Consider the following 23780-nt stretch of genomic DNA (forward strand, 5'->3'; position numbering starts at 1 on the left):
ATCTACGGCGTAGGAGCGAGAGTTCCGACGCCCTCTCCAGCGCTCAGTCAAGGTGACGAGATGCAGAGTAGACGTCACCGCGTGAGTACTAAGGCTTCGCTTCCACCGACTAAAGGATCAACCCGCTCTTACACTCAACACAGATGCGCCCTGGAGTCCCACTAAACGGCTCAAACAAGAAAAAAAAAAAAAGAAAAAAAAGAAAAAAAAAAACGAACGAACAGCCGGATATCTGTGTTGCGCCAATGTTTATCAGATTTGGAATGTGTTAGTTCTCGTTAAAGAGTTCCTGTAAGTGTTGTAAGCGCTGGCGGTAGCGTTTTTATTCAAATTACTAAATGTCCCGGCCCTTTATCACATGCGCCAACATCTTTACTCAGCGAAAAAAAAAAATGCCATAAAGCAATATTCGCAGTCGCGCTCTTCCCGCGTTGTGCAACTTAAGGGCTACCCCGCCGTGGTTGCTTAGTGGCTACGGTGTCGGGCTGCTAAGCCCGAGGTCGCGGGATCGAATGCCCGGCCACGGCGGCCGCATTTAGATGGGGGACGAAGTGCGAAAAGCACCCGCGTACTTAGATTTAGGTGCACGTTAAAGAACCCCAGATGGTCCAAATTATTCCGGAGTCCTGCACTACGCACGGCGTGCCCCATAATCAGATCGTGGTTTTGGCACGTATAAGACCCCAGAATTTTTTTTAACTTGACGGCCCTGCAGAACAGTGGGGTGCGGCCCACGCATTCGTAATTTCATTTGCGAGTCGCAATGCATAAAAGCCACAAATATATTGCTACTGCAAGATATATATATACATAGAGAGAGACTCGGAGAGAGAGGCGATAGAGGCGCTCTATCGTCTCCTATTCAACGAGTTATGCACCCACATGCCAAATTACTTCACAGTTGTACGCTAAGTCGATTTGTACACGCTCCAAGGCGGAAACACTGAACAAAAAGAAATTAACGACGTAAGGACCCCCCTGCCCAGCACATGGCGTACCGGTCTACCTCCACCTGACTCACCCCTTTTAATTCGTTCACAGTCGTATTAAGCCGTTGCGAAAGAACATTGCTCAATGCAGGGGCACGCCGGGAGAATTCCAGATAGAAGGAATCCATCAGACACCCCGAGCACGAAGAGTGGGCGTCAAAGGGGAATCGCAAGCCCGTCCAGACAGGCGGGAAAGGAAAAGAAATGCCCACGTCGGCGGGAAAAGGCGCAGCCTGCTGAGTGGACAACAGGCATCGCGGAGATGTACAGAACCGCTATATGCGTCGTCGTGTTGTGTACGCGTTCGCGAAGTTGCGCGATATGCACAGAGTGGCGCACACGCCAGCGCGGCTCAATACATCACGCGCATCCTATTCAGAGAACGTCGGGGCTGCGAATGATCGAGCGAAGAACGAACGGTAACGAGACGGCCACGACGAGAGGCTGCGCAAGAACGATATACGCGTACAGGATACACCCTCGCATGATGCGAGAGCATCGCAAGCTGTAGTCACAGAAGCGTTGCACAAGCTTGACCAAGAGGAATCGAAACGCTCCCGTCCTCCTACAGGGCAGAGGGAGATAGAGAGGGAGGGAGATAAAGGAATAAAGGGAAAAGCAGCGAGGTTGACAAGACGGGAAAATCCGAACACAGATGGAAAATTGGGAGTCACAAGTATCCGTGCGAAAGGGTGCAACGTAAAAAAGAAAAAAAGAACGAAAAAAAAAAAACACGCACGGGCAACGAAGAGCACACCACAAGCGCCGGCTCGTGCGTGAACTTTGAGCAAACGCTCATTAAATAAACAAAATAACAAAGAAACTAAATTAAATTCGTAAATGTAATGTAAAGAAAGAGGAACAGCACCGTAGCAAACAAACCAAATGTATCCGGCTTGCTGCACTGGGGAAAGGTAAAAAGGAAAGGGAGAGAGAAAGGACACCACCTGGGCGAGCGCAGCACAATATAACGCCACGTCGATGGAGCACCGCGACTACAGCCCAAACCTGCACATTGCCGAATTGTAGAAGCCGCGATTCGTGACACACTTGATGCACATCCGCCCTCTCAGCGTTCTGACCAACTCGCGGTCAGAGAGTGGACTCTCATCCCCCTGTATACACGGAGGTGCTGATTTCTAGCACATGCCCGTGCAAATCTGTATTAGCAAGTACTTTTTTTTTTTTTCAGAATCGTAACAGACCGGCTGAAGGTACGAATTGACTTGTTACGTCAGTGAGCACCAGGTCGCGAGATCGAATCCCGGCCACGGCGGCCGCATTTCAATCGGGGCGAAATGCGAAAACACCTATGAACTTAGAGTAAGGTGCACGTTAAGAAACCCCAGGTGGCCCACATTATTCCGGAGACCGCCACTACGGCGTGCCTCATAATCAGATCGTGGGTTCCGGCACGTAAAACGCCATACTGTAATTAAAATTAATTTTTGTTACGGATTCTGTCAGGCTCGCGGAGGTTTAAACCACAGCCGTAGCGTTCGTCCCGTCAGCTTTCTTGCGTCCACATCGTTAAAATAGACGGTTATTGCTTTAAGGATTGCAACGACGCTAACGGGTTAAATGGTTGGCACCGCCCGCCGGCACCGCGCATGCGCAGCCACGCGTCGAGCCTGCGCGCGTGTCCACAACGCGTCTCCAAACCGGCCGTGGGCGAGCCACACGCGCCTCGTGGCCCTCGACTTCGAAAGGGCACGAGGTGGACGCGTCGCTTGCCAGAAACCCATACAAGGGACCCGCGCAGGAAGCGAAACGAGGAAGCGGCCGGCGCCGCCAAGGACGCTGGCGCGTGCGGGAACACACACACATTCACTGCGGCAAGCGAGTCGTGCGTGTCGAGCGCTTCGCGCGCACACTCCGGTGAGTCGCGGCGCAGCAGCGCGCTCCTGTGCAAGCAGCGCCGCTTTCTCAGGCGTGTTGCCCAAGAGTCAACACAGCTGCGCCGCGGGCTGGCACGACAATGCGCGCATGCTAGGGCGACTACTGCGACTGACTACACGAGGATGCGAGTATACGGACGGCGCAGCAACGACTGGAGATGAGCTGGCGACGAAGTTCGCGAAAGCTCGAGGTCCGTGGGCGCGGGTGAACGTCTCAATTTCCCTCTGCAATTTTCTCTCTCTCCTCTCTCTCTCTCTCTCTCGCACACACAATCGCCTCGAGACCCCGCGCACATTAAATATTGCACATTAGCTTTAATCATTTTGAAAGTTAATCCGGAAACGATAACGTAAAACATTCGCACCGAATATGAGGTCAGACGTCTGTGCAAGCTAATGGAAGTGGCTTTAATCTATCTATCTATCTATCTATCTATCTATCTATCTATCTATCTATCTATCTATCTATCTATCTATCTATCTATCTATCTATCTATCTATCTATCTATCTATCTATCTATCTAGCTACAGGCTTTCGGGATAATTACCGCTAATTTGACATCGGCCATTGCGCAGTCACGGACGGCGAAAAGCAAACCAGGAAATGAGTTTCGGAAAACGCAAAACGCCACGAAAATCGAGGCTCCAGCAAAGACGTGGCAGCCGACAACACGGTGCTACATCTTCGTCTCTCTCCGTTTATGGAAATTTAAGCAGTTTTTAACCACATCTAATCCTAGGAAATGGTCAATTTGCCCAGGTGCAAGGAGGCTTTGCTTCTGGCATCTAAGCGGTTTATTGGAACAAAAAACATTCATTTCTAGCGTTCGTAAAATACCAGCAAGTAATAAGAACCAACTTGCAAAACAATTATGCGCTTGAGCTGCCCTCAGATCTCATATATATAATGACCGAGATAAGGAGATCCGAGGGAGTCCTTTTCTTGTCACGAATGTATTGGCGATCAACACAGACCAAGCACAGGGTAAATTTATTATTTAATTGAACTGTAGAAATAAGAAACAAATGGCCATCTCCTTATCCTGTGCACTCATGTGTTCGTTCAGTTTCTGATATAACAATATTTTCGCTAACCCCATTTGAGTCTTCTTGGGCTACATGAAAGCTAGATTTAAATTAATAAGCGTTTGTAACCTCCCGGTAACCCTCTCTCAGTCATCCTCGCCATCACACCTACCTCAATTTCCTGCAGTACCTCACAAAAATTAAAAGTGCTTCTCCAATAGCGCGAAACCGAACACGGTCGCAGCTTCTAAGTTTCGGAAAGCGTCGTGGCCCGAGTGGTCGAGCGACACGCCTCGTGCTGAACACACTTCGGTCCGTGATTCACCGGTGACTCGGACGTCGCGAAGCCCCGCGTATACGAAGACGACGACACACTCGCGCGACCCGATGAGCCACGGTGCGCACCGCGACCACGTGCTTAGGACGCGAACTGACATCGGACGCCGAGACCTCCCCCATCGCCTCCTAGTCCACTGTTCGTTCGATCATCCTCCGCCATTTCCGCCTATCAGCTAAATGAGGTGAGGGCCCTTCACTGCATGCGGAGACGGACCGAATGGGAGGAAAATAAATCTCGATGATTTCTACTGACCTTCCCTTTGAAACGGGGGCGCCGACACATAGTTAAGTAGCTCGTCTGAGCTAATCAGGTGCAGTCTAGCATTTTGCATATCTCTCCTTGATCTTTTCTCTCTTCATTAATACATCTACATAGCTATGTATTGTACAGTTATGCCTGCTACTACTCCGTCTCTACCCACCGCTTGCCTGCTTTCTTTTCATCAATGATTGAAACGTCTCTTGCATATCGCGACAGCAGACCCGTTGATGCTTCGACACAACTGCCACAGCCGGGCCCTGGAAATGTTCAGACATAATCTGCGGAACCAGCTACACCTCACAGGATTGCATGGTTGCATATGTATCTGTGCACGGCCATTTTTCTAGCGCTGTTGAACAATGCATGGCCGCGAGATGAACGTCTTGCCCCCTCAGAAGCACGTGAATAATGCTTGGTTTACAATTTTCACCCTCTGAGTTCGCTTGAAGTCTCTATTACATCTGTGTTGCATTTTTCTCATACATTATGCCTTTCAAATGTTTAATAACAAATGATGATACGCGCTACGCACCAACACAGCTCGGATGATATGTTGTGGGGATTGCGCGCCTGAGGACGCGCACTACAAGTATTTGGGGCCGGTGCCCCCCTGCTACCGCGAACGGCACTCAACGCCGCCTGTGCCAAGGTGAACATACGAGATCGGTATGCCGCATAATGACAGATAAACGGTCTCGTTATATTGCACGCTCGTCTAGTTACATCCCGGAGACCCATTTATACTTCCTAGAGTACAACGAAGTATATGCCATGACACAGTGAAATTCATGACTGCTCGGTGACATCATTGGCGACGTGGTAGCGCATCACCAATTAAGGATGCTCTGCGCGATCGGAACTTGGGCTTTAAAACAGGGTTACGTAATATGATCAGGAGCACGAACGCGATAAGTGGGCCGGAGCTCGAAACTATGCCTATTCAAAATGCTCGTGCTTGCAGAATAGCACATAGTTGGCGATGTTCGCGATTGCGCTAACTTCGTCATGATGCCACTGAGGCGCGATACGCCGACGAGTCTGGAAATGCGTTACGAAGTACAATCAAGTTTGTTAATCCGCTAAATACGGACTCGTTTCTCCTTCTTCGCGCAGGTTTCGCCCGCGTCGGAATACGCGCGAACACGTTTGGCCACTGCCGCGTCAAGCGAGATAGGGTAAAACGTGAAGAGACGCACCCCGCCAGTGTGGGGCAGCGCGCAGTCAAGACGAAGCGATGCCCCAGACACAGCTTGCTACGCTGACACACGTAAAGTTGTCATGCAGCAACACACTCTTGCGCAAAATACATAAACGTGTGCTGGGCACAACGTGATCTAACAATGTAAACACTCTGTGAAACACAAGGCCACGGCGGAGACACGGCTTCGGAGTTGCTGGGAAGAAAAAAAAAAAAAATTGGCAAGTGCCCGACGCTGGTCAGTTAAGGTTAAGAGTAACCGTACCGGTCACAAGTTCGCGTACCGCGAGATCTGTGAAAACGCTGACGCTTTCGGCAACTTGGGTACACATATCGGTATTCGGATTTCCTGCCACTGCACGACACTGTACAGTTTTACTTGATGCGGTCACAAACTGCCGGGACGTCGAACGTTTTGTCATATCCCGCGGTGCGTAATGTTTCGACGCCGACTGCACATCCAACTGACACTGGTGAATAGATAACGTAAAACGTATTCGGCAACAAGTCGAAACAGCGATTCCCGAATGTGCTAGCATTAAACTGCGACAACCGATCACACTTTTTAAGCGCCTATTGTTTCGCTTTGATTACAACGTTTCACTCGGACAACTGCGCCACGCAAGCTAAATCTCTTGCGTGAATGGCTCTCGTTCACTTCCCATCACGTTTTCGTCGATAATGAAACTCGTGGAGAATGCCGGTCCACCTCGACAAATATTGATCGCGAGCGATAGCGTGAACAAGTAAAGAGCTCTCGCACGTCCGCGGTTCGTGAAACTTGATTCGTTTCTCTTTTTTTTTTTCTATTCTTCTCGTCGTAAAATTTGCATAACAGCGTGCATTACAAATCGTCTGTCATAACGAAACGAGCTCGATAACGGCAGCTGCGGTACCTGATTGTCCCGCCGCGCCTCCCGAAAGCGGTCCCACCTGTGGCGCCGGAGAACAAAGAAAGCGATAGTTGACCGTGGCTGCTGGGTTTCGGGATCACGTGTAAGCCACAAAATCGGTATGAATCATTCCTAGAAACTGATGTTCCGCCGCATAGCGGAGGGTTCCGAATTCATTCCATCCGCCTGGAGTTCTAGCTCGCCTCGAAGTACGCGAAACGACATTGGTTTGCTCCCCTATCTCAATGCGGTCGAGTGGTACCGTTTGTTGCCTTGTTGCTAAGTGTCGATAATTGTGCACGTCTGGTTATGCGTTGTGGTGGCTGTCAGGACGAACCGCACTTTTTCTTTACACCACAGTCAACATTTAGCACCTGGTCAAGGCACCAAGGAACGTACATTCCTTCACATGTCAGCCATCGGTACTTTGAGAAAAGCAACTACGCTTCCTAAACTCAAAGCGACCACTTTAGCCTCGTCTGTTAAGTACCTGCTGGATTAAGACGCTGGCTAAACTATGTTATGCGTGAGGGCATTTTGTTTGCTTGCTTACTTGTTTGCTTGCTTACTTGCTTGTTTGCTGCTAGTAAAACTATATAGCAAGCAAGCGCTCCTGCGCGTTAATCCTGCCTAGTCACGTCATTTTTTTATCGTTATATGCGGTACCGTGTCGAAGTTGAGCGTTTTAGCCTAACCGTCAGGAAAACACTGAAGTCAAACCTGTTCTCCATAAGAAAAAAAAAAAAAAAAAAGCCCACAGGCCCTGACATGGAATAGTCTCATATCTCATAACCAGAATCACGTACAAAACGCATTGATGACGTCACTTGCGCAGTACACGAGACGAGAGGCAGGTTACCGGTTGAGGGGCAGAAATAGTAACCGCTTGCTAAGAAGTGCTGTATAGAGCGACAATATGCCGCGGGTAAACGTTTAGTTCGAGCAACCGGTACCGACTTTACCGAAACGTTCGGTCCCTCTCACGAACGTTTTACCGAATCCGGTACACCGAAACCAGCAGCCACGTGTCAAACACACGCTCTTCCTCGATCAAACGGCTCAGCACCCAGGCGCCGCCATCAGAGACGTCGCGGGCACCTGTACGCAGGCAGCGACGGCTACAAATCAAGCGCCCGCTTCACCGACACACACCGACTTAATCTGGCGGCAATCGGAACGCAGCCGCTTTTCCCCGTGGCGAAGATTTACCGCACCAGTAACGGTTAACGACAGAACCTGAAATCTACAAAAACGAGAAAGCGACAAAAAAAAAAAAAAAGTTGAAGTCCAAGAACGAAGCGCGACTCTTCGGCATCGCCGGCAAACTCCATGGAAGCCGCGTCTCCCGCGCGCCCTCGCGTCGCCACGCGCCAGCGCGCGCGTCGTAGGAGCGTCGGCGCGTCGCGCCTCACTGCACACCTCGACGCACGCAAGCAGCCGAAGACAGCAAGAACCGCGCCGAGTGCGAGCAATAAAACGTCCAATTAGGAACCGGAGGGGAGGCCTGCCCCGCCACACAAGGACAACAGATGACGCTCGCGAACGACAACTGCAATCCGTCAGCGGAACGCTCTCCTCGAACCAAGCTGAGCTTACGAATGCAAATGCGGCCGCCGCCGACCGTGTGTCTCCGTAGCAAATCAGCCTGCTTTTTAATTTGTTTATTTCGAGGAGGCCCTTGAAAGAAGCGGAGTTTAGGAACGCCGAAGCCGGCTGACTCAGGGTCGACAGAATACGGGAGTGTCGTCCTTTGTACGTACACGACTCCGCTTCGCGCGCTGCGCAGATGAACTCGAAAAACACGAAAACACAGCCTTGTGGGTTTTTCGACGAAGGAAAACAGCCTCGCGTTCGTCGAGGTCCTGCTGTCTTAGGCGAGTTGCGAGGCGGCAGTGAAAGAACGCGCGAGGCCCAGCATCAGAGTGAAGCGTGCCCGCTTGTGTCGAAAAGGTACGCCCGGCTTCGCGCTGTTTTGAAGTAAAAGAAAAAATGCAAGCCGCAAACCTCCGAATTGGGAATCGTCAGGAGGTACCAGTGTGTACCAAATCGGTACGCACAAAGACGGAACTAAAGTGCGCAAGATCGTTAAAAATTCTAATTTGATCCTACGATAAATCTACACGTAGGTTTAACGACAACACTACGGGTCATGCTACAGTTCTCGTACGACACAAGACTGGCCTCCAGGGTACTGCGCAGGTGACCAACATCATCGCACCACTGTCCTTGTTTGAATCATTATCCCGAACTTCCTCTTTCGTCACCGTTTACCCTCTTAACCGACACAGAGTAGGGATTAGACCGCTGAAGATCGGGTCAAAGTCTCAGATATTTTTTTTTTCGCCGGTACATTTACGCTTTCTCTACAGGTTTAACACCACGCGCTCCAAGAAATTAAAAAAAAAAAAATGATCGCAACCGAAACCTGCAGGTTTAACCCCGAAGCAAGAGAGCTTCGCGATGTTACTCCTAAAGCTGCGCTGTGCGCAGCCGCGCCTTCGTTAGAAAACCGTACAAAAACAAATAAAATAATGAGAAAAAAAAGTTCGGCGGGACACTTAGTCGATTTATCTCAATGTCAACACGGGGGAATGTTAAGTACGGCGCAAATAAACAAAAATTAAAAAAAAATCTGAGGCAGGCAGCGCAGTTCCCTAGGCCGTTTTATTGCAATATCCACTTTGCGCTAACTTCAAGGTCCATGGGAAAGTGCATGTTGTTGGCGCGAAAGCCCCCCTGAAACCGAATGCACCGTGCCAAAGCACGCTAGGTACGTACTACTAATTCATTTCTCGCGAAAGCTCATTAAAACTCCCCCGCTTCTACTGACGCCAACCTGACAAATCATGGCGAGCGGTCTTTACCCGAGAGCAAAGAAGAGGCAAAGTTATCAGACGAGAACAGATCCCAGAACGGGACGCAGCCCTGCGCCCCCCCCCCCCCCCCCCCCCCCCTGTCGTGTCTGTTCTCGTCTATCTTTGAGCTGCACGTACCTGCAACGTACCACGAAACAGCCTAACCGTATCTTATCTGCGAGCGTGGGACAATTACAGATATCGTCCGGAAAAAGGACAATCGACTCTCGATAACGCGACCTCGCGGTGACTTAAAATACATTCGAAGGCACGCGGTGCTATAGGGCGATCGAAGAGGCGCTTGACCGCGCAAAGCTCGGACCCGCGGTGGAACTCGAACATTCCCAGACGGCGAAGGAAGTTCCAGTGCGCCTACAATTAACAATGGCCAAATCAGAACAGCCTGGACTAATCTGACGCATCCAAGGGCAACTACGACGCGGTTGTCAGACCAGAGAAATAGCGCACGTAGAAGGTTAGCTCACTGTCAGGTACTGCGTTTCCTTCGCAAGCTACGCGTGAGGTTGGTCACCCTTCGTGAAAATAAAATAAAAAAGAAATTCCGGCTACCTAAAGGGACCCTAAAGACCAGCTACTATCGCCATAAAATATTCGTCTTGCGTGTCAGTAAACTGTCCACGACCTAGACAGGAGCTGACAAGACCATTAGACTTTATATAGATGCCTAGAAAAGCCTATATAGATTATACATTGAAAAAAAAAATCAACTAAAGTCTACATTTTAAAGTCTTAGATCTAGGTCTAAAGTCAGATTCTAAGTCTAAGTGCGCGGGCACCGAAAGCGACTAATCACAAACGCACGCGAAAGCAAGCGCACCTTTTCGACACAACGAGCGAATCTCGTTACTGGGCCGCGCTTTTCTTTTCGTAGCGTTTCAAAGCAGAAAAGAGTGCGAGACGAAGCGCGGACGACGCGCTTCAGCCAGTGACACTCACGTGAGGCCGCAATCCGCCTTCACAGCCGGCTGCTCGCACCGCATCCACGGGTCGCGGACTCACGACAACGCCGCAGCACAACAACAACAGCGGGAGACTCGCACTCGTGGTGGCAGCGACGGCACCGATAGTATTCCACTCGGACGCAGGGCGCAGTTGACGACAGCGATGAAGAAGAAGACGTCGAAGACACAACAACAGAGCTCACCATCGCGGACACGCCACAACCGAGGGAGGAGAAAAAGAAACGAAAAAAAAAAAAAAACTAAAAGGTTGAAATAAAGTAAATAACACTTCTCTTTGTTTTTTTGCGAAACGAATCGGCACACCCAGTAGTCGGTACGGAGACGCCAAAAGTATTCACTCGGAATAAAAAAAAAAGAAAAAAATAAGTTATCCTCCTCTACTTTACGTCACAAGTGGCACGGGCATCTCGGCTCACGTGCCGGTTCCTCTGCTCGAGAGATCCAAGAATGAGGCACTATTATCTACTCGCGCACCGAATAAAATAAAAGGGGGAAGCGCAGGCGGTAGGAGAGAAAGTGCACCGATAAAAAAAAAATAGCACGGGGACTCCTCCTCGACGCCTTATATCTCACTGAAGTGAAACGACAACGTCGGCGAGCGTCGGACGACTACACCACGTACACTACGGCCGACCGCGTTTCCGAAACGTGCAAGAACACGCACGACGGAGCCACACAGCGCACACGATCAGCGCGCTTCGGTTGCGAAGCGCAGACTGCGGCCTGCCGTCGATCGGCCGCTGGCTCCTCGCCGGTAGCAGCCGGGCCCCGGCGAGGATCGGCGAGGCCAGCGCCCCTAGCAAAAACAAAGAGGAGGCCAGGGATGAAGGGAGAGAGAGAGAGAGAGATACGTAAAACAGCCGGTACAGGGAGAGAGAGAAAAAGCGCGCCGTTAGCTGAAGGGAGGACGAGACGCTGCCGCCCGCAGCGCCACCCCCAAGCCGCGGTGGAAGCAGCTCGAGCTCGAACGCGCGCTCTCTCGGAAGTGACGTCACTCGCCGGCGGTGGACCCCGCCGGCTGGTGGCATTTGGCTCTGCGTGAGAGGTGTTTTGCGATTTGGGGACAGCGAACGTCAAATAACGCCGGTACAAGAGAGAACGGTGTCCTTTTCACTGCTGGTTTTATTTGTGCGCAGTATAATCTGCGCCTCCACACTGTGCACTTCGGGTGGGTAAGATGCGGCACATTAGGGTGAAGCCAACAAACCGGAAATGACTGCGTGCCCGCCCTACCCGCCGGAAGGGGTGACGTCACCCGGAAACGGTGGGCCCCGGAGTTGAGCGGCATATACGGTCCCGGGATGTCTCTTGGGTCAAATAGCACTGGCGCAACAGAAATTTTGTGTATTACCGTTTTTGATTGTATTTCCAGTTTCACGTATATATGATGCAGGGCTCCATATCCAACAGATGTAAGGATCGGTCACAGTACGCCGGTTAACGAACTGTTAGCCAATTTACTCCTCGCGTTTTATAGACGCTTCTAAAACTGGGTCCGGGTGTGTGAGAGGCAGGGCAGGGGGAACAAAGGCTGGAAGGGGTAATGCATTGAAAATTTCTAGAGCACACTAGCTCAGGTCGACCTGTCTTCCCTACAATAAAATGTACACCTCTATCCATCGATTACGCATCACACACCATTACACTCTGTTAAAGTCTCTGCATTTGAAACTTTGATATTCGAGTTCTACGAACACTGCGTACGATTATTGTAGAATGATTGCCACTTAGCGTGCACCCGGCACAAAAGCATTTCGAAGAAGCCCACTGCTATCGCTACCTTTCAATCTTTGCCGATTAAAAAAAAAAAAAACCGCTTGATTGAGCTAATCGCACTGCGCATACTGAAAAAAAAAAAAAAAAACTGCCACTTTCTCCCGAGTTCATTCCACTTGTAAAGAAGAGTTTGTTACTCGGTATCAGATACAATATTCGAAGCTAGCATCTTCCGAATATTTGTGCTCGATTTGAAATTACGTAGTTAGTAAACCCCTACAGGAAATATACTCCAGAGTACGCAAGTGAAGGTACAATCCACAGAAATGCGCGCTTGCGAAACATCGACGAGCGAGTTTCACTAACAAGTAGCCCAAGGGGAAGTTCGCAAGCGACACGGCGTAGAGTGATCATGCCGGCGACAAATTGCGATCGCGGAAGGAAGGCAAAGGCGCGAACGACGAAGGAGGTCCCGCCGGCATTGAAAACAACATCGTTTATTAGACGGCGAGACACGTAAACAAAACTGGGGTCGCAATTGCCGGCGCAAGCGCCGATTGAAACACAACGTCTAAATTTAAGAGCACTCTGTGATCGCAGGCTTTTCGTAGACTAAGAAGAGCCTCTACTGAGAATTTTTGACTTTACAGGGGCACACCGAAGAGCAATACTACATCAAATTAAACTCTAGCATTAACTAATTATATATACTCTAGCATTAACGTCGAACGCCTTTATAATGAAGTGTTAGGGGCCGCCGAAATCATTCGCTATACAGGTGACTTCGTTGTAAAGGTCGCACATTGCACATCTCGCTACAGAACCGGCACAGAATGATTCCTTCGTTATACAGGTCATTTCGTTGTAGAGGCGTTCGTTGTAGAGTCGCTTAACTTTATATGGCGGGAAAAGGTTGACGACTATATTCCCTTATTCGTGGTACAGCGGGATGGGGGCGTGGACTAATGCCAGCATGGCGCCGACACGGCATCTGCGCATGCGCTCTGAACGTGGTTAAATCGGTCGTCGCCATGCCGTTATCGCCGCCGCGCGCGCGAAATTAAAGAGCAAAAAAAAAAAAAAAAAATCAATTCCGCCGTTTCAGGTGCCGAAACTAGGGTCTGCACGCAGAAACGGGGGACTCCGGATTAATTTGGACCTTCTGGGGTTCTCTGATGACGCGCACTCCTATAAGCTAGGGTTTTTTTTTTTTTTTCAGTTCACCCTCATCAAAATGCGGCCGTCGCGGCGGGGTTCAAACCCACGACCTCGGGCTCAGCAAGCGCTGGAAATCGGCACGGATTTAGCAATTCTTTATGCTCTCGCTTCGTGTTGACGAAGCAAAAGGAGTTCCACGGCAACGCTGAGCGACTCGGGACGAAGCCAATCCGAGACGACTTACAACATCAAACTTACGTCCTAGGTCGTATTGCTTCACGCACGGCTATACAAGGAGCGACTGAATACCCGTGTTTCTATATTTCGAAACTGCCACTACTCCGACACGCGCCGAAAGAAGAAGCGAGCTACAAGCTTAATACAAAAACGTCGCAGCACTTCCCAAGATACGCCGGCGCGCACTCATTACGGAATAAAATCAAATAAGGATAATTCCGGCCACCTGGCGGAACCCAACATGAGCGAACCCAATATGTCGATGGCATCAGGGCCACGAAAACTTTTAAGCTTAAAAAAAAAAGGACGAGTATATAAGACGCAATCGAGGGTTTTCGCAACGCCGAGAACCCAGAGCAGCCTTAATGCAATATAACAGCTGCGTCCCCTTTGCGGCAAATGCGAGAGCGTTTTATTACAGCGAAATATTAAATCCCCCAAGGACCACTTCACGAAATCACATTAAGAAGCCAGGTCGGACCAGCCAGATGGGATCGCGGCCGGGAAAGCTCCGAAAAAGCAAGAACGAAGCGCACAAATCTATAGCCCAGCTATAACCTGGTATCAGTGGGGTAAAGTAAAGAATCATTAACAAAAAACAGCTCGAGAGAAAGACAGAGGAGAAAAGGAAAGAGCGACTTCGATTACTCCCTGGAAGTAACATCATCTTTATAGGATACATTTATGACCTTAGCCGGTTGCTACCGGCGTAAGTCAAGATTGACACAGCCGCAGACGTTTCTTTCCGGTCCAACTTACTCATCGTTTTCGATTATCTAAAACACACGAGAATTTACTACCTTCTCCTGATTAGATTCGGGCACAAGCACCGGCGTACGCGTAAGCATTCCTTGAGCACTGCGGGAAAAGTAGACTCCCAATAGATAGCTTGCACGTGACCGTCACGAAAGCAGCTTCTCAACATTTCAATATCCAAACATGGGGGACACGATGACGTCAGTGCCATATATCACCGCTTTGCGTTTTGACGCTGACCGTTGTATACACTACTTTATCACTTATCAGTTAGCAACTCGATTCGAGACGTGCCTGTCGTGCTGTTAGCGTTACTTCGTCACGATGCTTCTCGACGTGCTAGTACCTCAAGATGGCGGCCACGATGACGTCAATGCAATCCATCGATACATTATACGTATACACGCGTGAATATCACATCTCCTAACAGACCTGCGCAGTTCTGTATTGCTCAAAATGACAAACGAGCGTGGAGCGGTTGAATTACATTTTATCAGCACCACTGGTCGGCGGCTAGAGGACCGAGTAACGCTCAAATTCACGCTGGCACTCCATCAGCGTATTTCAATTGCACAAAAGTAATTAATAGATGCGCCTACTGAAGTACAAGCCAGTTATCGGCGTCTCACAGAGCGCCCGAATTTAGGAATGCTTCGGAAATATTTTAAGACAGATTAAAGCTTCTATGGTGGCGAACGAAAATTCTATTTCACCGCACAGAAGAAGACTAAGTTGCCCCGCACGAATGAACCCCGTCAATTATGACACCAACTGAACTTAGATTGCTTTAACCCCGCAAATTCCCAACCTAGTATTGTCGATACGTTGATTTGGATGCCTCAAAAGTATGATTTAAGCGCGCGAAACTAAAAGCGAAGTCCAGAGTAGCGTTTTCGATACGTTGGACCTAAGTTTAAGTTGTGAATAGCTGAATTACCAAATATGATTTTGGCTCAAATAGCATTTTTTTTTCTTTTTCGTACGAATCGACTCTGCAAGACTAGAAATAAATGTGAGCTTTTGTGTACTTGTACTTTTCCTTGACGTGGAATTGAGTGCCTACGTTTGGTTAATGTTATAATCAAAATCTCTCCAATCTCCCTTAGTCATGCCAAAGCAATGAAGGAGACAGCGCCGAGGGCACTGCCAAAGTTACTCGTCTGATTAAAGTGAAAAAAAAAAAAAAAAAGCACGCGCTCCAGTTTACGGGAGAGATAACAGCCTCCCACTCCAAACCACGCTCCAAATACACCTCTCAGGTAAAAGGCTATTTAATTTTGAGGAGCCTTTCGGAACGCTGCTACCAGGAGTTCGCATCGAGCCGCCCAAATCACAACGCACACTCCTCCGGGCACACGCGGTGGAAGAACTTCGCATTGCCTGCGCCGCTGCTGGCTGTAAAAGCATACGGGGGACGTCGAAAAAATATATTGCGGCTGATGAAAAAACACACACATCTAAGGGCCGAGATATGAAAGGCCTCGAGTCCCCAAATCAAACATACAGGGCAAAAGAAGTACACCAGGTAGAAGTTAATCAGGCCCAAAGCATCGATCAAAAGACGAACAAAATCTTTAATTTCCTGTCCTGCCCAGAACCCACTTCGCGTGGCGCTGAAGAGGAAAGAAATGAAAATAACAAGGAAAGCAGGAAACGTGACACGAACGAAAAATCGAGAATGACGCACACAAACAAGAAAAAAAAAAGGGGGGGGGGGGACAGTGCAAGGTACGAGGAAGCAAGAAAGGGAAAGTGGGGGAGAGGAGAGGGGGGCTTATATCGGGATTACGTTCTAATGAACAAACCAGATCCCCTGCAATGCAAGCTCTCCCTCCCTACACTCCCCAAGTTCCCTACATTTTTTTTCCCCTTCGTTCTCGACGGCTGAGTATAAGTACGCGGCGTAACCGGGGAAATGCAGGTAAAAGAAATAAGACGAAGTGTGGTTGGGGGAGGGGGGGGAGACGCAAAAGCGCAATGGAACACAGGGAGAGACCCTTGAGAAGAGAGATGCACCTTGCGCCGTCCACCACCGTTAAATTAATAAAGATCGAGAGACGCAGGGGGCAAAAGAAAACGGACAAGAAGATGAAAGCAGGTCGGGATGACACAGTACGAGGAGTGCTCGGCGGAATGGGCCCGGGAACTCCCTCCCTTCCTTCCTCAGCATTACGCACTGCGAGCGATGACGAAACGCCAGTCGCGGGCCTGCACTTAAAAGGGCTCCCCCACGTGCCCAACCTCGAAGTCACGTGGCCGCGAGGAACGGCTTTGAAGAGGGCAAGGGCGGCCGAGCTTCGTACCGCGACGCACGCGGCCCGAGATCGAAAAAAGAAAAGTAATTCAACAGGGCAGGGATGCGGCGATTCGGATTTTTTTATGTAAAGGCAGACCACCTGAGTCAATGCATTTCGAGGTAACCGCGCGGCTATTAGAATCGAGACCCAGCCAGATCGTAATGCACCAAGACGTGCGCGGCGCTCTATGGAGGGAGGGAGAGAGAGAGATGAAAAGGGAAAACTTGAGCACGACTGAGCCTATCTAGGAGGTGGCACTGCGGCTCTGTACTCTAGCTCTATACTAACTATATACAGTGAGAGCAGCGCGCTCTCACGGCAGACGCTCACGCGGTGTTAAGAACGACTTTGCGTACGAACACTGCCGTCCTGTGCTGTACTATACGCGAGACTGTAGTGTCCGCAGCTTTAGCCTCTCAAATACATGCACGGTACGTACGACTCTCGCAGGTTGCGTGGCGCCCAAATCCCCGCACAAACTACAAAGCTCTACAGTTGCCCGAAAGAACAGCGTTGAGGCCTGTCAGGCTATCAACTGCACGTAGTCGCAGGAGTGCAAGCTCGATTCTAAGTAGGTAGGCTAGCGTCTTGTTTACCTCCGCCAATGCGAGGCTGACGCTAAGGTTGAGGAGGAAACCTGAAGATGACACAACGTCGGTGGACACAGGACACCCCACATCTAGCAAGCTTTGCGCTGCTGTCGCAAAGAAAGAGCTAAAGGACAGTTACGGAGCGCAAGTACACATGCGCTAGTGCGTCAGTAGCACCTGACAACCTGTCAAAAAAAGCGACAGACGTTGCCACGCGTCTAAGCGCGCGCACGCACACACATATATATATACCATGTACCCAAAACTGCGTACACGAGCGTTTTTTTTTTTTTTTTGAGTTCTGACTGCGGAAAGGTGCAGCCGCCGCGCGCACGGTACTCGAACCGGCAACCAACCTCGAGCTTAGCAGGAAAACATGGCAGCCACTTATCCCCCACGACCTGTTGCTAGCGCGTGCGCGGAATGCCCAGCGCCGAGGAAAACCGTTAGGCCCTCCGGTCAAGGCGCGCATCAATAGAGCGCGCGAGCGCACACGTGTTCTGCGACAGCGGGACCAACAACGGCGCGATCGTGCGCTTCATATGCTTAAGCCGCGCAAAGCGAACTACACAAAAAGAAAAAAAGAAAAGAAAACAAGGGACGAGAAATGTGGCCGCCAGCCAACCTTATGATTGCCGCGCCACGTGTTGCAAGCACCGGAGGCAACGAGAGACATGTATTGCGAGATGAATCTGCATTCGAAATGGAGAAGACCACAACAGCGTAAAAAAGTTGGCATATATATATATATATATATATATATATATATATATAAAGCTACGAAAGCGTCGAAAGTCCTCCGACAGCCGTTTCCCCTCAAGGTCTGCGAGCGAACGAGAAAAGGGAGAGGGAAAGGGGGGGGGGGCTGTTTCCCAATCTCGTAATAATGCCAGCTTATTTGCTTTGCGCGAACGAAATGGCAGTGGAGCAAACTGCAAACACGAAAGCCGAACGTCAACGCAAATGCAACGACCCGCATCTGCTAACCTTCGAGGTATAGCCCGAGAACGTTCGGCAGCGCGAAGAAGTAAAACCGAATCACCGCTCCTTCTCCTTCGAAGACACTGCATTGCGGTCTACCGAGTTTTCCGAGAACGTCGGTGCAAGATTCCTTTGTCTGGTTTCATTCATTTTCCTTAGTTTACTTTTTAGAGCAAGTCTCGGTCCCCCGAGTAGTCAAGGTCCCCTATAGAGGGACCTATCACCCCACCACTTTCCTCAGCTCTTTACTTTGTTGCCTGTCCATATTTGACTACACGGCGTACGGTGAATCCCGGTTGTCGCTGTGCAAAGTCGTCGAAACCTACTTGCGTTCAGCCTTTATTCCAGATTCACGCACGGGTAATTTTCCTTCATATTTCCCTCCTCCAAAACTCGCAGCCCTCACTTTCGCTTGCACCATGCCACGATGTGGGAGCACTATATATATATAAACGAGAGAAGAAGGGAAATCGAGGGGCTCGACTTTGTTAATCATGAATTGACTTTATATGGTCATGATATATAACTTTATCTTTAACGTATATTCGCCGGAGAGATGAGCTCTCCATCCCCCAGCTGTTACGTCAGTTTTCAACGTTGGGCAACCGAATTGAAGATTTCAAAGAGCTCGTTCACCTTCGGAAGGTCGAAACTGTTGCATTTTCTTTTTCGTCAGCTCCTTCTGCCCCCCACTTCAGTGTCAGGTCTGGCTAGGAATTTCCTTACCTGCTGTCAGTCCCGATTCCGAAAGGCGACGAAAAAAAAAAAAAAACTCAATCGAAGGAGGACTGCCGTACAGAAGCGCAAGTAAGCACGCCGAGGAACTTGAAACGTTACCATGACGGACAGTGCACGGTTTAGCGCTACAGTTATAGCCGGGGCAATCATTACGTAAGCATTGGGGGCACGCGGTCGAAGCCAGGTTTTAAAGAAAGCCGACGACGGTGCGTCGCCTTCGCGTCCCCTTCTTGCCAGTCGCGGTAAGGACACATAATCCGACTCGCCCGATTGGCCGCGACGACGCCATTTATAGAAAAAAAAAACGAAAAAAAAAAACGTGACGTGACGGCATGATGAAACCCAGGCAAAAAAAGCAGCGGCAGCAGCCGCCGCCACCTTGATAAGCATAGTTTCGCTTTCGCGGGTTTCATGCACGCACGACTGGGGCAGCCGCGGCGGCCCAGTGGCTACGGCGTTCTACACTGTTGAGCACGAGGTCGCGGGTTCGGCTCCCGACCCGTTGCGGCAGAGCTTCGAAAAGGGCCGAAATGAGAAGCAGCCAAAAGCGTCGAATGTCGCACAAATGGCGAATGGAGGGAGTACCGCGTTTGTACATAAAGCAGTCGATCGAGCCCGCTCCCATAAGGGTGCCTCGATGTCATTCTGAGCTTTCCCTTCTCTCTCTCTCTCTCCCCCCCTCAACCCTAGCCTTCATGAAGCAGAAAAAAAAAAGTGCGACAACAAAGTGAGAAGCGTAAAACGCGGAAACCCAACTAGCACGGCGAAGACAAATACGACAAATAAAACAAGCGAAACGGTAACGAAAAGATGACACTAAATATGCGCTTCTCCCCACCACGATCGGAGGGGAGAATCGGAATTTGTAAATACAGCTCGGCGCAAGGCGACGCCCCAAAGGAGCGGGCGCCCTCTCCTGCCTTTCCCTTTCTCGGCAAATAAGAAAAGAACATCGATATTCGGACAAATACGCCCGAGTCACCGACACACGCCCCAAACCAGGCTTATTCGTTGCCGGCTGAAGGGGAAAACCCCGCTGCCCGGCGCCGTATACGTCCGCGGTGCGCGCGCGTATACTCTCGCTGTCGAAAACGCGGGCGCCAGCGCTTTTCTTCGCTTCTCCGGGACGCGCTTCCTTGGCCGCTTGTTTGTTGTTGCGCACCTCTTCTATTTGCTCGCATTTCGCAGGCGCGGCCAAATTGAAACTCGCGCGGTGCGGCGGGAAAAAGGAGACGCCGGCGCACGCGTTACGAGAGAGAGAGAGCGCACAGCAAACAGTGGAAAGCAACTCCGTCGGGTGTGTGGGGTGGGTCGACGCATAGAGGCTGGGAACGGAAGAACAACTCCAGGCATGCACAGAGAAATGAAGAAAGAAAGTAGAACCAGAACGCAAAGAAAGAAAGAAAGAAAAAGAAAAAAGTGGTGAAACGTGTAGTAAACAGACAAATCCAGTAAAGCAAACTAAAGCAAGTCGACAAAAAAAAAACTGCGTAAGGTAAAGGCCACGTACGCCCCAGCAAGGGATGAAAAGATTCTGTGGCTATAAACGCGGGCGTTCTAAATGGAGGGGACGTACGACGATATCGTGAGCACGCTCGCTTCGTCTCGGTGAATTACGTGGAAGGTAAAAAAACAGTCGACCAACGCAAATCGCGCCGCGGCTACTGTAACCTACTTACGTCCGTAATGAGCGACGGTTCATACCAGCGCGCGATATAAGCCGCATTTCAGACCGCCACTCGCCGACTCGTCGGTAAATCAAGTGTCTAAAGAGGAAACTCACAGGCACTCAGATGGGTGAGTGTTTATACGCGTAAATACTTGGCACTTAACGCACTTCAAACGGCTTCGTACGCAAAAGTAGGCGACACGAAACGTCCGTTTATTACGTACAGCCATCGACTCGAACGCGCTAACCGCTTAATGTATACGCGAATGAGTTGCGGGCGCTGACATGCCCTGTAACTGGTTCTATGGGCTAATGGCTATTGAGTACACTGCAAGGACCAGTCTTACAACGTGAAAACACGTGACACGAGAAAGGGGGCACGTACACGGCGTTACGCAGGCGTCCGCTTTGCTGCGTCCCGCGTTTTCGCGCGTTAGAAGTTGCCTTTCTACAACGCCGTACAATCACGCTCATGTCACAGCCCTCCGTGGAAGCCACAGGGACACTAAACTGAAATGTTAAGTTGAGTTGTAAGCTACACTTCTCGGACCCGAGAAACGCCAATCGTATACGGTTGCTGGAAACCCGCAACCTCGCATAAACGAAGTACTCGTTTGAAGTCGCCACGCTATATAGCACCTCGTGCCGCCGTATACAGGAGCTGGACCGACGTCTTGGCGTGGCCAGTTAATTAGTTTGTCCGTGAACAAACGATTACACCGCATTCTAAATGTAGCCAAGATTCAGCCTAATGATTTTCGAGAAATGTTGCTGAACACGAAAATACCTCTAAATTTGTTACGTCGCACCAACGTAAGCGCACTGCGGTTCCGACTAGATTGTTCCTCTAACGACCAATCTATTTCTGTCAAATAAGTTTAAATCGCGTCACGAAAAACAAATTAACTTGGGCCTAATTAACTTGTCATTACACTTTAGAGTCCCTAGCTTTAGGAGTACTTGCTTGTTCCTGCGTGACGCATGCGCTTACGCGCGAACGTGAAATAACAGCGAGTGTGATCTCTTGATTAACCCTCCACCTGACTAACACGGAAGGCGGTCAGGCGGGATAAGTTCTCGGCTTTATCAAGGCCAGCCCTTCTCATATATACGCAGTGAATGCGGTGCCCGTCAATGAATCAATTTTTTCCCATGACGACTACTCGCGCATAGTGCGGGTATAGAAGAGAGCTCGGATACGAAAAGAGGTGGAGAGGTAGGTCAACTAGACAATGTGTGTTCAGTCTCTCCCTATGTTCCCGGTTTCTATAGCGCGAAAAAATAGCGTAGAAACGATTGAACGTGCTGTGTTGGAATGCGGCACCATCCACAAACAGAGGTTGAGTAAGCAGTCACATTGCCCCGAGTCATCGTTTCTTTTTTTTTTTTTTTTCTTTCTTTGCAAGCGCAAATGTGAATGACATATACGGTGGAGAACTGTAAAAAATAAAAAAAAAAGGCTGCGGGATTTGTAAACGAAAAAAAAAAGGGGGGGGGGGAATGTACAAAAAACAATACGAAAAGAACGTTACCCTTCTGGGACATACAAATACTTTCAAGATTCGATTATTTGTCAACACTAAGCGCAGATCTCAAGGGCCGAGAATAAACGAAGCGGCAAGGTAAAAGATAACAAGCCTGGCGGCACCACTTACCACCCCGTTTCAAGAAAAAAAAAAAGGGGGGGGGGGGGGTTGCTCATACAGTTCATTCAGAGAACCAATCAATCCGCGAGTCAGCCCGTCCGCCTAACCACGCATCGACACCAGCGCCGCGCTCCATTCCAGCGGCGACAGGGACAAACCGCCGCTCCAGCTGGGACAGTCTGCCAGAGGCCGGGAGTTTCACCCGCGGTGTGCCGAGCTCGTCAAGATGGCTCCGAAAACGCGGGGGCGGCGTTCGGTTCTCTCGGGCAGGGCAGCGACTCGCGACACTGCGTCTTTTCCCACATTTACTTTCCCTTACTTTCAATCGGCATTTGCATCGAACGCGCGCAGCAGAGTGCAAATCAAAAGGACGGCCCACGGCATAAGCAGCGCGCTTAGCGCAACTCCCGATTCGGGAATAAAGGAAAGAAACCGAGGGACGGCTGCGAACAGCAAGCACCCGCAGTTTAGCAGACTTTAAAGAATGAATGAAAGAAGAATAAAGACTGGAGGAAAGAAGGGAAACAACAAAAAATGTATTCCGAGAAAAAGGCACCACAGCGGTGAGACGTCGAAACGCGCGCATCGGCGTTGGACGGCCGGTCGGGAAAGGCGCTCACGACAGCGAATAAATACGCAAATGCGTCGCTACACAAGAAGGTGCTGTCTTTTTTTTTTTAACGTCTTCTTCCGGGTGACGCGCGGGTTCTGTGAAAGGAAGCGAAGAGCCCACACAACCGAGTCGCCCGAAAAACCTTTCGAAAGGAAAACCAGGCTATACGCATACACACAGAGAGACACTACACTCCCTCAAAAAAGAAAAAAAAGGAAGGAAAAAAAAGGAGGGTGGGGATGGGGGAGAGACTGCAGACAGGAAACGAAATTCGCAAGCGCAGTTTCGATTCACGCGAAAGCGTGTTACATAGCAACCGGCCTGCACAGCTCGCGCGCGCACGCGGAGGAGACGATAAACATCGAGGCTTTGCTTAGGATTGATTCAATCGAGTTCGGCTTATTCCGAGCACTCGGTTCACACAGGTGCTCTCCTTGGCAATGCTGCCCTTTCCATACTAAAGCAACCAGTTTATTATTCCCCCCCCCCCTTTTTTTTTTGTACCTCCGTTTCCGCTTTCCATTTATTTCCAAAGGCGGCGCTCTTTTACCCCTTCAAAGGAGGGAGTTCCCACATGCAGATAGGCAATATACATTCAAGTTGAAATAGATGCAGTGGATGCGAGAAACAAAGCCACGCGTGTCTGCCTTTCAGTTAGACGGGAAAGCTTAATGTAGCAAAAAACGAAAAGTCAACAGAAAACTGGCGAGATGAAAATTCGGTATACAGCGGCGACGCAGTGGTGGCACAATCTCGAGGCGCCTTCGCGTGTCACGTCGAGAGAGAAGCCGTTCTCGAGACGGCAACGAAAATGCTTCTTGGTTATTTACAAGAACAGAAAGTTGCGGGAGTGTGTACGAAGACAGGAATACGAAGACAGACGAGAAGACAATAGGACACGAGCTAAAAGATACATTTTTTTCTCGCACTTGTCGA

General features: G+C 49.9%; 1 protein-coding gene across 11 annotated transcripts in view; it reads right to left on the reverse strand.

Moving 5' to 3' along the window:
• The window catches only part of LOC119464516 (CUGBP Elav-like family member 2), a 521231-nt gene that overhangs the window by 239824 nt on the left and 257627 nt on the right, over window positions 1-23780 (reverse strand). The window contains exon 1 of one of the 11 annotated variants that reach the window (XM_049655501.1): window positions 10418-11196. The exons of the other annotated variants lie outside the window; for them this stretch is intronic. The gene's annotated coding sequence lies outside the window, so the exon portion shown is untranslated. Of the gene's footprint in view, window positions 1-10417; window positions 11197-23780 lie in introns of those variants that run through there. 11 annotated transcript variants of the gene reach the window in all.

The sequence above is a fragment of the Dermacentor silvarum genome, chromosome 9, assembly GCF_013339745.2.
Source record: "Dermacentor silvarum isolate Dsil-2018 chromosome 9, BIME_Dsil_1.4, whole genome shotgun sequence".
In the NCBI taxonomy this organism is placed as follows: Eukaryota; Metazoa; Arthropoda; class Arachnida; order Ixodida; family Ixodidae; genus Dermacentor; species Dermacentor silvarum.